The sequence below is a fragment of the Petromyzon marinus genome (genome assembly GCF_048934315.1).
Source record: "Petromyzon marinus isolate PM22_M1 ecotype Great Lakes invasive population chromosome 76 unlocalized genomic scaffold, UKy_Petmar_22M1.pri1.0 chr76_unloc.3, whole genome shotgun sequence".
Lineage (NCBI taxonomy): Eukaryota > Metazoa > Chordata > Hyperoartia > Petromyzontiformes > Petromyzontidae > Petromyzon > Petromyzon marinus.
In genome coordinates this window covers 386,908-400,202 of record NW_027422620.1, presented here as the reverse complement: position 1 = coordinate 400,202, position 13,295 = coordinate 386,908, and the positions used below count along the sequence as shown (strand labels likewise).

The 13,295-nt window shown below is 46.9% G+C and overlaps 1 long non-coding RNA gene across 1 annotated transcript in view; it reads left to right on the top strand.

Moving 5' to 3' along the window:
• LOC116958348 (uncharacterized) overlaps positions 1–12,756 on the top strand; it is a 28,351-nt gene extending 15,595 nt beyond the window's left edge. The window contains exons 2-3 of the long non-coding RNA XR_004405350.2: positions 9,527–9,719; positions 11,574–12,756. This is a non-coding gene — a long non-coding RNA (uncharacterized LOC116958348). The remainder of the gene's footprint in view (positions 1–9,526; positions 9,720–11,573) is intronic.
• The last annotated feature ends 539 nt before the right edge of the window (positions 12,757–13,295 follow it).

Here is a 13,295-nt window from a genome sequence, read left to right as displayed (position 1 = left end):
TCTTGGCCACTGCATCTTGGAGGCGAATTTTTGTTGTTATTGCACCCGAGATGATTCTCATGGTGACATTTAGCTGAATGTCCACACATGTGGTGTGAGCTGATCGAGTCCATATGGGTGCACAGTATTCCACTGCAGAACTGCACAGACAGGCCCACCATACGCGTGGTGACCAGGCACTGGCACCCCGCATTGAGCCGGCCAGCTGGGCCAGCAGACAGTTCCGCGAGCACAATTTTCGCAGCGGCCTTCTGAAGGTGAGAACGGTACGTCAGGCTCCTGTCCAACGTCACTCCAAGGAGCACCGGCTTTGGGTGCACACCGAGCTTGTAGGTGGCCCTGGCATTGTGCAGGTGAAACTGCAAACTGTTTTGCTTGGCTTGAGATGCCATCTGCTTGAGTAGTTTGTTACCATGACCAGGTCCTTGTTTAGAGTTATCCAAGCTGCCAAAGTCGCAGGCCTGGGTTGCGATGCAGATGTCATCGGCGTGACTTATAATAACAGACCACTGAGGCAGTCTATTCTTTTGCCTCTTCAAGGAGCTGACCTTTTTGTTCATGTACACTTTGAAAGAGCGATTTTCCAGAAAAAACACAATGGTTTTCACTTCCGAGTGTGGTGATATTTGTGTTCGCTTTAGCAGAAGTGCAGTGTGCCGGACTGTCATATGCTGCTGGTAAAGTCCAGGAACACCACCTGTTTTGAGACGTCGCTGGAAGACATTTTCAACATACATTGTCAGTGCTGATGTTATGAAAATCTGTAATTGTTCTCTGTTCCACAGTGTGGTACCATTTTGGGTTTTCTGGTTGTTGGAGTAAAGTAACGGTCTGGTGAGCTTGTTGTGAGGTGATGAGTGCCTGCTAATGATGGTACTGCTGTGGATGGGCCAGAGGGTGGTGAAGGACTAGGTGATGTTATTAGTGTGTTTCTTGCAGTGACCTGGATGTGGAGATTTTGAGTACGAGTGATTTGTATTTTTCCCCTTTCCCCTTCATTACTTTGGCTTGGTGCTGCATTACCAATTTGTATAACTTCATTTTATGTTCCTATTGGTGTTTATGAATTTCCTTCTGTGTGCCAATTTTTTTTTTATTGTATCTCGGTTTTCCATCTAACTTTATTTTCCTGGGTTTGCAGTGTTAAGTTTGCTTCGTTCTGTAGGGTGTGCTCTTCTAGTGTGTACCTCTACCCGAGTTTTTGTTGTGAACCCTCGACTGCAATATATGCATACACTTTGGTTCTTTCGGTAAAGTCACGTAGGTGAAAAATAAAAATGAAAAATATAAATAAAAGTAAATTAAATCGCGACGTTTCGGATGCAACACAAGCGTCCATCATCAGGTGGGAACAATCACAGCAAAAAACAGTTGCTGAAATAGGCAAAAGAACTGTGATTACCAGGGGGTTATATAGGTGAGGGGGGGGGGAGAGCCAAGGATAGGGAGGGTGGAGGGGAAAGGGGGCAAATGAGACATTGAAGGTCAATAGCCTGAAGAGCAGGGGGTGGTGCATGGAGCATGTAAGGGAAACTTCTAAATGATGGGACTGAGCAGGGCTGGGTGTAAGAGACTGGAGATGCGGATATGAGAGCAAACAATAAAGCAGTTAAGGTTTTACCTCTTCTTTGGTTCTTTCGGTAAAGTCACGTAGAATGAGAATAAAATAATAAAATAAAACAATAAAATTATCACGACGTTTCGGCCACAACACAAGTGGCCTTCTTCAGGTGAAAGGAACAACCTGATTGCTCAATTTGTATTCATCTTCTTGGTTGAAGTTATGTCTGTTTATATATCTTGAAGAAGGTCAGCGACTCGATTAGCTGTGCTTTCTTGTCCCGTTGTCTGTTAAAAGCTCTAACAGATATGTGGAAACGCCATAGAGGCAATTCATTCTAGATTTTAAGTTTTCGTGATCGCAAGGATCCATACTCTTTGGTTCTTTCGGTAAAGTCACGTAGGTGAAAAATAAAATATATATAAATAAAGTACATTTAATCACGACGTTTCGGATGCAACAAGCGTCCGTCATCAGGTCGGAACAATCACAGCAAAAAACCTGAGATTTAGTCCAACATGGACTGAACCCTGATGTTCCTACCCTGGTTAGACACTGCCTTACCAACACTTACTTCACCTGGAATGATACCTTATACAAACAAAATGAAGCTACCCCTATGGGTTCCCCCTTATCACCAGTGATAGCGAATGTTTCTATGGAGAAATTTTAAAAAGATGCCATCCAAACATCCACCCTATGTCCCTCCCTATGGAAGAGATATGTGGATGACACTGTCGTTATTTGGCCACATGGCCTACCAGCACTGAGCCAATTTCTCAACCACATTGATTCCATACACCCATCCATCGAATTCGCCATGGAAGTAGAGAAGGATGGCAAAACTACCATTCCTTGATGTTTTGTTTGAGAAGAGACCTGATGGCTCTCTGGGACACTGTCTATAGGAAAGCCACCCACACATATTCCGACCTGAAACTTGATTCCCACCACCACCCGGCTGAGAAAAATTCCTTCATCAAAACACTACACCATAGGGCCCACTGCATTTCTGACCAACACCACCTAGCCAGTGAACTGGAACATGTACACCAGACCGTAAAGATGAATGGATATTCGGACAATATCATCCGAAAAGCTGTCTTCAACCATGGAGAAACAACCCCTTGAGACACCGATCAAAACCATCACGTTACCATACATACCTGGCGTTACAAAAATATTTCCAAAATCTTAAACAAACACAAAATCCAGGTTCGATTCAGTACAGTACGTAAAATCCATGATCTAATTCCATCTGTGAAGGATGTCATCCCTGACTTGCAATACCTGGGAGTCTACAAACTAATTTGCATCTGTGGTGATTGTTACATTAGGGAAACGAAACGTCATGTCTCTGATTGTGTCCAAGAGCACAAGGCATATCTAAAACACGGCAAAACTAACTCCTCCGCCGTTGCTGACCATTGCTATAATGCTGTGGGCTCTCATGATATTGTTGTCTCCAAGCCCAAGGTGCTCTGCAAACCTTCTGGCTACTTATTCTTGGTTCTTTCGGTAAAGTCACGTAGAAGGGAAACAATAAAATAATAAAAATATAAAACAATAAAATTATCACGACGTTTCGACTGCAACACAAGCAATCATCATCAGGTGTGAAAACCACAGCAAGAAAATTTGAAAAAATTGGCGTTTTTGTTAACGTTAGCACCACAGAGAGTGATTTGGCAGTTATTCAGATGGACGAGTCCATCTATGTTCAGAAAAGAGAAGGGGGGAGAAGAAATAATGGATGCGGTCTGAAAGCCAATTATCAATTAAGACCCGAAATGGTTTATCAAATCCTTCCAATAATTGCTAAGCCAGAATCCATCTTGTCGGTTGAAATTGTCTCTGTGTTTGTATATGTGGATAGCCTCATGAACGAATCTCTCATGGTAGCCAGATGGCTTGCAGAGAACCTCTGTCTTGGAGAAGTCAATGTCATGTGAGCCTACTGAATTATAACAGTGATCTGCCATGGCCGAGGTGTTGGTCCTACCATGTTTTAGGTCTGCTTTGTGTTCATGAATGCGGTCCGAGACATGTCATTTGGTTTCTACAATGTACCAGAGGCAAATTAGTTTGTAGACGCCAGGGTACTGTATGTCCGGAATCACATATTTTACAGACGGAACCAGATCACGGATTTTATTAATGTGTTGAATCGGACCTGGATTTTGTGTTTATTCAAGATTTTGGAGATCTTTTTTGTGATCCCCGCAATGTAGGGTAAAGTGATGGTTTTGAAAGGCTCCTCAAGAGGGTCCTTCATGGTTGTATTGATAGCTTTGCGGATTGTGTAGTCGGAGTAACCATTAGCCTTAAGAGCTTGGTGTACGTGCTTGAGTTCACTGCCTATGTGTTCCTGGTCGGATATGCATTGTGCTGTATGGTGCAGAGTCTTGATGAGGGAATTCTTCTGGGATGGATGGTGGTGGGAATCCGGTTTCAGGTAAGCATCCGTATGGGTAGCTTTCCTGTAGACAGAGTGGCTCATTGAACCATCAGGTTTCTTTTTTATTAGGACATCCAAAAAAGGTAGCTTGTCATCTTTATCGACTTCCATGGTAAATCTGATGGCTGGGTGTATGGAATTGATGTGGTCGAAGAATTGGTCTAGAGCAGGCTGGCCGTGTGGCCAGATGACAAAAGTGTCATCCACGTACCTCTTCCACAAGGTTGGGCGCAGAGTTGGCAGTCTGGATGGCGTCAGTCTCAAATTTCTCCATGAAAATATTGGCTAAAATCCGGAGATAGGGGGAAGCCCATTGGGGTGCCCTCAGTTTGTTTGTAGAAAGTTCCATTCCAAGTGAAGTATGTATTGGTTAAGCAGTGTCTCACCAGGGGGGGTCCGTCAGTGTTTGGTCCTTTATGAACCAAGTCTTCAATGATTGCGATGGTGTCAGGTACAGGAACTTTGGTGAATAAGGAGACTACATCAAAACTGAAAAGCAGGTCGTCTGGGGACAGGGAAATACCCTTGATTGTCGATACCAGGTGAGTAGAATTTTGTACCGCGGAGGTGGTTTTTCCAGTGAAAGGCCGCAGGTTTTCAGACAGAAAACGAGCCAGTTTGTAGGTGGGGGAGTTGATCGTAGAGACGATGGAACGAAGGGGTGTATCTACTTTATGTGTTTTTGGTAAGCCGTATAATCTTGGTGGCCTGGCAGCAGAAGGTTTCAACGAGAACTGTTCCGTTTGATCAATTAATGCGGTTGAATCAGAAATGATTTTGTTGTTTTTTATGACGAGGCTGTTGGTGGGATCTCTTTTTATTTTTGTATAGCTGCCATCGTTGAGTAATTCTTGAATTTTGTTGTTACATTCTATTTTATCCATGATGACAGTGGCATTGCCCTTGTCGCCTGAGAGGATGACAATGTCATCCCTCTTTTTTAATTTATATAATTCAAAACGCTCATCTTTGCTGAGGTTGCTAGCTGGCATCTTAGCTTTTTTGAGGGTTGCAGCGATTTCAGATCTTGCTACATCTGCAGCGATGTGACCCAGGCCCTTGAGAGCCACGTCTACTTGGGCAATGATATAATTAACTGGTATGTGTTTAGGTGTGACTGCAAGGTTTAGCCCTGGCTACTATCAAAGGTTTGTTCATGAAGCCATCCAGATATATAAACATAGACATAACTTCAACCGAGAAGATGGATACAAATTGAGCAATCATTGGAAGGATGCTATCAACCAGGTAAAACCTTAACTGCTTTATTGTTTGCTCTCATATCCGCATCTCCAGTCTCTTACACCCAGCCCTGCTTAGTCCCATCATTTAGAAGTTTGCCTTACATGCTCCATGTACCGCCCCCTGCTCTTCAGGCTATTGACCTTCAATGTATCATTTGCCCCCTTTCCCCTCCACCCTCCCTATCCTTGGCTCTGCCCCCCCCCCTCACCTATATAACCCCCCTGGTAATCGCAGCTCTTTTGCCTATTTCAGCAACTGTTTTTTGCTGTGATTGTTCCCACCTGATGATGGACGCTTGTGTTGCATCCGAAACGTCGCAATTTAATTTACTTTCATTTATATTTTTCATTTTTACTTGTATTTTTGACCTACGTGACTTTACCGAAAGAACCAAAGAGTATGGATCCTTGCAATCACGTAAACTTCAAATCTAGAATGCAATATATGCATTGTGTAAGGTTGGGTCATCAGTGCTGTCGTGTGCTGGTGGCGCTGAGGATATGTTGTCCGTAGTTTTTTATGCTCGGCTATAATGATAGGTGATTTTTATAGATACGGTCAATGGTGCTTTGACATGTTCTGCATTTAAACTCGGTGGGCATTGGTGTGCGGCCTGCATATGGGTTGCTGAAGATCTGTAGTCTATAAAACAGTGGCTGCATGGTGAGTTACTTGCTTTGACCAAGGCATGGATAATCCCAGAAATACGTCTCGGGGGGGATGTTAATTGTAGTCACTTCCCTTGACCGATCGCTCGACAATGATTCAAGCTCTCTCAAGTCTGTCTGGTCATTTAAAGTTTCTTGCGACATACATTATCTTACGGTATGGTATGCATCCCAAAGGTATTTAGTTTTCTTACCAAATGGAAAACCTATCTAGCCTTGTTATTCGTTTGGCAAACGCATACACAATATATGCTCATGCCTGGACCGTGCGCTTTTTGTCAAATCGATCATTACAGCCTCTTCTACACAAGTCATTTTCCCACCTCCTTGGGGAAGACTAGTCTCGTTTTAGAGAGGGCTCGGAGGAAAAGGGGTGGCCTTTTAACGAGAATTGTACCAGAATTTGTACAAATATCTTGAAAGTGCCTTTGACCCATTTGACACTCAATGAAGGATGTGAAGGCTGCACACGCACACCCATGGCTACACGGTTGTACTGACGTGAGCATGGATCTGACCAACCCGTTCTATCGTACTGCTGCATTGGACATTCTGTGGAGGTGCTCCGGGTGAGTACTCGCTTTGCCGAAGATCCGCGTGCTGAGCAGCATACTGCTGTTCGTGTTGTGCTGCTCAACACGGGCATGGCGTTCTGCTCCACTGCCAAGAAAATCCGGACTGTGAATCACCAGCTCGTGGCCAGCCCTCAAACATTGGGACGATGTGATGAAGTTCAGTTAGTGTCGACCAGAATTTGGATGAAAGAACTCTGAAGATCAATGTGCTGGCCAGCATACCAGCTTGAGCTTTAATACCTGAAATTGTTGGTTGGTGTGTATACCTCTTCTGGGTTCTTTCAATGAATCCCTGCAGCCACGAAAGCTTTAAATCGAAATTGGTGTGTATACATTTTTAGTAATGCAAGCATTATGTTAATATTGACTACATCAGCATGCAATGTGTGGTGAAATGCTGCTGAACTCCATGTACCTAATGGGCTGACTGCCTGGTGTGCGATAACATATGTCACAAGTAATTTAAGTAAAACACTGGCCAGACATAACGGAAACGATATGATCTGTCTTGTGAGCAATTGAACCTTATGTCGGGTTCCCGGGGTTTCCGAATAAACGGAAGTCAAAATCGTAATTGATTAATTTTTGGCGACTTTGTCCCACCGCGCACAAACGCCGTGACCCACCTGGCGTGGATCATTCTGTTATGTCGTCAAAGCGCAGCGAGCACGAATGCGCAAAAGAAACAAAACTTTGAAACTTTGATTAGCGCATCCTGTAGAGCTCATCGAGAGGAATAGATTGCCATATCGTTCACCTTCAACAGACATAAAATTACTTCGCAACATAGTTTATGCGAGAGCCGGGGGCTTATGGGACCCCAGGGTCCCGCCATAAGGTCCAATTGTACAAGTATATATGGGATTATCTATGCCTTGGCAAGTGCACGCCATTCAGCCTTTATTTTATAGATCACAGATCTTGGCCAGCCCATAAAATATTTTTCAGAATCAGAAATAATTTATACTGGAGGAATCTGAGCTTGAAAGTGTTTTTTTTGCATGAGCCAATAACTGTTTCTTGGCCCACCTGCTGCCGTGGTCATATTTGGTCCCGTCCAAACGTGGTTGCTAGACCGGGGGCGGGCCATCGTGTCCAAATTCAGAAGCTTTTTGTGGTGGTCTTCTCCAGGTTGAAGCTTTAGAGTTTTTCTCTCAACCACTCTGGTGGTATCGTGAGAGGCATTGTTGGTTGAATCCCAGCATGATGTCATTATTGCTGATGCCACCCATGCAAGTAAATTGGCTAAAATATTTTCAAGCCTGAGCCCACTCCAAGGCCTGACAAGAAAATGTGACAAGATATGCTCTTCGCTACTGTCATATAATTCCGATGATAGCCGTGACCTGGAGTGTGCTTAATAGTCCAGTTTTATAATTGCGGTATTGTCTTTTCACGATAAATGTATTGTACAGTAGTGCTGTTTGATATTTGAGAGGTATTTTAAATATTACCCAACACCTGCAGTACTATCGTGAGGTGTGGCGCACAAGGGTGCTAGTTTACTCCTCTCGACTCCACTTTCCCACCGCCCTTCTCACTCTGCCTTTGTCTGTCGCACTTTCACAATTTTTTTTACAATTACATAAGTTAATTTTGCCTTCAACGGTTCCACATTGTTACTGTAATGGAAAGAATTTAAATATGCGTGATATAATAAACAACCATCTTCTTGGTTCTTTTGGTAAAGTCACGTAGAAGGGAAATAATACAATAAAACATAATAAAATAAAATTCTTAAGACGTTTCGGCCACAACACAAGTAGCATTCCTCAGGTGAAGAAACAGAACTGTCAGAAAGACAGCGCTGTCTTTCTGACAGTTCTGTTTCTTCATCTGAGGAAGGCTACTTGTGTTGTGGCCGAAACGTCGTGAGATTTTTATTTTATTATTTCCCTTCTACATTACTTTGCCAAAAGAACCAAGAAGATGAATCCCTGCAGTCACGAAAGCTTAACATCGAAATTTAATAAACAACCATTTAAGAGATGATTTAACCAACTCTGTACCTTGAATATCTTCACTTTGCGATGTGCACTTCCCGAGAGCATGTGTGTAGAGAATGACATGAGCCGTACCTCATTCACTCTTCAGTGACCTGAATGTAGCTCTGTATAGTTCTCACTTTCATCTTCCAAACTCTAACCTTAAATGAGAATTGGTGTTCTCCTTTTTTCCTGGCAACAAAACAGGTGTTATGATATAAACCTTAAGATGCGTGCGGCCGACCTGAAATTTGAACCACAGACGTGTCACCTCCAAAAATCGGTTCGATATTTGGGTCACATAGTGAGCAAATCGGGTATCGCTACGGACCCGGAGAAGACGGCGTGTGTCCGCACGTGGCCGACACCCACCTCGGCGGGCGAGGTACGCAGTTTTATCTGCTTTGCTTCGTATTATTGCTGATTTGTCGCCGGCTTTGCATCCATTGCTAAACCTCTCCACGCCTTGACTGCTAAGCGGCAAAAATTTCATTGGGGGGAGGAGGAGGAAGCCGCGTTCCGCTCCATTCGCGATTGGCTGGTCAACGTTCCTCCCCTGCGTTATCCCGATTTTTCATTACCGTTCGTTTTGGATACGGACGCCAGTAATACCGGTATTGGAGCGGTATTATCTCAAGTTGTCAACGGCGTGGAGCACGTGGTCGCTTATGGGAGCAGGGTGCTGTCTCCGGCCAAGCAGCGGTACTAAGTTACGCGCCGGGAATTGTTGGGCATTGTGGTTTTCGTGCAGCAATACCAGCCTTATCTGTACGGCAGACATTTCGAGGTGCGCTCCGACCACGCAGCGCTCCAATACGTGCTGCGTGTGGATCAGCCCTCGGGCCAATTATCACATGGGCTTGAAATCCTCCAGGATTTTTTGTTCCATGTTACGTATCGCAAAGGTTCTCGTCACACAAACGCTGACGCCCTGTCGCGATTGCGTGCGGCGGGTGTGCATGATTTTCAGGTTCCGGTCATTGTAGACCGGCTGAGTCAACCTCCCCCCCCCCCTCTCGTTGCGTCCACTGCAGACACGATGGACGGGTTGGGCGACGTCCCGGCCGCGCCGAATGCGGTAATCGGGTTGGACTACGAGGAAGATGCGTCCTTGCTTAAATTACAACGACGAGTCAGGGAGGCCACCAGTGAGGCGGCTACACGTGGTGTCACCTCGGTTGTCCTGCGGGGCGGGCTGCTCATGCACTGGGACGGTGGATTACACCGGTACGCTATTGTTGTCCCTACCACTCTGCGTGGCGCGGTTGTTTGGGCCGTACATAAACGTCTGTTACGTCTGGGGGTACAAAAAACCCTGGCTGCGCTCAAATTGGATTTTTATTGGCCGGCCATGGGCCCGGACATTCAAAATTTGCTTAAATGTTGCGTACAATGTGCATGGCGGAAGCCACCGGCGAAATCTTGTTGCCCTCCGCTGCCATCCATTCAGGTGTCGCGAATCAACGAGCTGGATGCCCTCGATGTTCTCGGTCCGTTTCCAACTTCGGCGCGAGGCAACAAATGCTTGCTCGTTGGTGTTGAGTATTTTTCACGCTGGCCTATGGCCTGGCCGCTCCCGAATCAACAGGCTGTAGCTGTGACCGAGGCGTTCCTTAATGTCCTGGATAAGGGTGCCCCCGAGCGCCTTTTGACTGATCAAGGTAAAAAAAAAAATTTGAAACTGCTGCATGAGGTTTATGATTTGCTGGGGACAAAGAAGGTACGCACGTCACCATACTATCCGCAGATGGATGGCATGATCGAATGCCTGAATAGAACGCTGGCCTCCATGTCGAATCACCTCATCAGAAAATCGCAGCTGAATTGGGACTTGCATGTACCTGCGGTTCCATCGACGTACAGTTGCAGGCCGCGCCGGCCGTGAAAGTGTAAAAAAATTCAGATTCCGTTTGTGTCACTCCTGAAAAGCTCTCTCCGAAGCGCGGGAAGCTTCCAGGGTCAACTCCCGAGCCAGACAGTTGGCTAACGAGTGGCTGAAGGGGGCTCGTGTTTTTTTCTGTGCGATTGGTCGCCGGGCGATTGGGCCTGGTTGCATTGTCCGCAGGTGCCCGTGGGCACTTCCCCTAAATTGCTGCAACTCTGGAGGGGGCCGGTTGATGTTCGGGTCGTGCGTCCACAATGTGTCCAAATTCGGCTTGGTAAGCAGAGTTGGTTTGTTCATCCCTCTCGTTTGAAGCCGTTTATTGCGCCATGTGAATTTGTTTAATCTCCATATCGCAGGGACCGAGTGTCGGGTGTGCCTGACGAGCTGAGGTGTACTCTTTGGTTCTATTCGGTAAAGTCACGTAGGTAAAAAATAAAACAACAAAAATCACGACGTTTCAGCCACAACACAAGCGGCCGTCATCAGGCGAAGGGACCAGACTGTCTCGAAGACTGCGCTGGAGTGAAACACAGCCTAGCTCAGACCACAGCCTTTAAGCTGTGTGAGAGGGATTAAGGTGCCTTGACAAAGGAATTAGCATAAAACATTTGCATTTTAATAGGCAGACTTAGCATGATGAAAGGTAGGGAGGGGGTCGACCTGTGCAGGCTGGCGAGGTGGCACGGCAGCGTCCACATGCTGGTGGTGTGAAAAGGGGATTTTAAGCTGCGAAAGTTTGGGGTACCAATACTTGAAAAATTTGCATTTTAATAGGTGGACTTAGCATGATGAAAGGTAGGGAGGGGGTCGACCTGTGCAGGCTGGCGAGGTGACACGGCAGAGTCCACATGCTGGTGGTGTGAAAAGGGGATTTTAAGCTGCGAAAGTTTGGGGTACCACTACTAGAAAATATACTGTACCATTGAAAATTTAGTTTCATGTTTGGTTCGATTTAGAACATCTTTCCAATGGTTGCGTAATTTGAAACCATCTCGGTTGAAATTGTGTCTGTGTTTGTAGATCTGAATTGCCTCGTGAACAAATCTCTGATAAAAACCCGTGGGTTTGCAAAGAACCTTGGTATCGGAGAAAATTATATCGTGATCACCCACAGCGTTGTAACAGTGATCAGCTACGGCTGAGGTGTGCTTCTGCTGACGCCGGTCCTCAGGAGAGTGTTTCTGTCCCGTCCCCAGGCGCTGCGCGATTGATGCCTCGCACGTGGCCGCTCGTGTCGGCCTCGCGTGCTCCAGTCGTGGAAGGTCGGACGGTCCAGCCTACTGCTCTTTGTGAGGAGCCGGCTTCGTCCGATCGATTGCTCATTTCCCCCGGGTCGTCCAGGGCGGACGAGCCAAACCCCCCTGGAGGCCCGGCATCGCGGACTCGCTCAATGACACGGTTTGCATAATCCCCGCACGTTGCACACTCCCACGCCGTCATTGGTTGTCGCGCTCGCATGAGTCATGGCGAGTAATTGGCTGATCCCGCTTGCCAATGAGCTCACGAGCATTGTTACGCGTTGTGGGTGGTAGATGCTAATTGCGAGGGCTCTGCATGTCGCGATTGTTGTTGTTCTGCATTCTTATTGTTAGCCAGTGTATCATTGTACAGGTGAGTTTAGGTATTTATTGGTAGTTTTGTTATTGTTGGAGCCCACGTGCATTACATTGTATATATATTTGTCGTTGCTTCGTTTAGGGAAAGTTGACAGCCGGGACGGCTGAGTGCTACGGGGGGGTGGGGGGTGATGTAGTGATGTAGTGACTGGGAATGTTACTGCGTGGTGCCGGGCCTCAGAGGCCACGGCGGGATGCCTACTGTTGTGTGTACACCCCGGACACGGGGTGTAGTACCAGCCCTAGTGGGGGCCTGGGTGAGCACTGGTTAAGCGCGGTGGCACCATGCAGAGCATGCATTGCAGGCTCCCGTTGAAAGAGCGAGAGAGTGTCAGCAGCTGGGGTTACGTTGGGGGCATGATACTCTGGCTGACCTGGGGACACGTGACCCGATGATACTGGAGGGGGACCACCGGTGGAGGGGGCCCAATGGGTGGTCACATGGTCCGAGAAGAACTCTCAAGAGCCTTAGGGCAAGGGCGAGAGAGATCGAGAAGGCGGGCGGGGCAAGAGGCGGAGCCAGCCCCAGCCCAGCCTGATATGAAGGGGGCCCTGTGAGGGGCTCGGGGTTCTTACGGTTGGAGAGGCAGGAGATCCACGTCAAGCTTGAAGAAGCCTCCAGCCACGCGGTCTCGGACCCAGCTTGTGGTCTGGACCGGGATAGTGGAACCGTGTCTAGTTCCGCCGTAGCGTGGTTAGTTGGGTGATCACCATCCGAGAGTTTGTTGTGCTAAGAGTTTCATAAAACGTGTTGCTCCCAAGACGTCTGCGACTCGGACTCCCTACAACTACAAAGACACCGACCAACACAAATATGAACCTACCCACACACCCACCCCATGCACTCCACGCACCCCATTTACCGTAACAGCAACATAGCATGAATCGAAAACGGCAGCACAATCCGCAATTGCAAGACATGACACACTGTTGTAAATGTTCTTAATGTGTTTATTTAAGAAAATATTTAAATACAGTGCACATCAACAACAGTAGCATTTCTAATCACATTTATCCTCACTGCTAACGGATGGCCCTGGGATTCGCCGCACGTCTGGCTTGGTCTGCGTCTCCACCACCACCAGGCCCTCCCTCCAACTCCCACAGCCCCGGGGCAGCCTGCCCCTTCCATGTCCTGGACACCGTGGCCAGGTCATCGTCTGAGGACCGCCTAGATGAAAACCAGCATGGAAGGGTCCGGGATGGGGCTGGCTACGGTTCTGGGCTAGTCCAATGTGTATGTTAGGCGTGCGTGTGGGGTGTGTGTGTGTGGGGGTATGCGTGTAGGTGTGCAGGGTATGT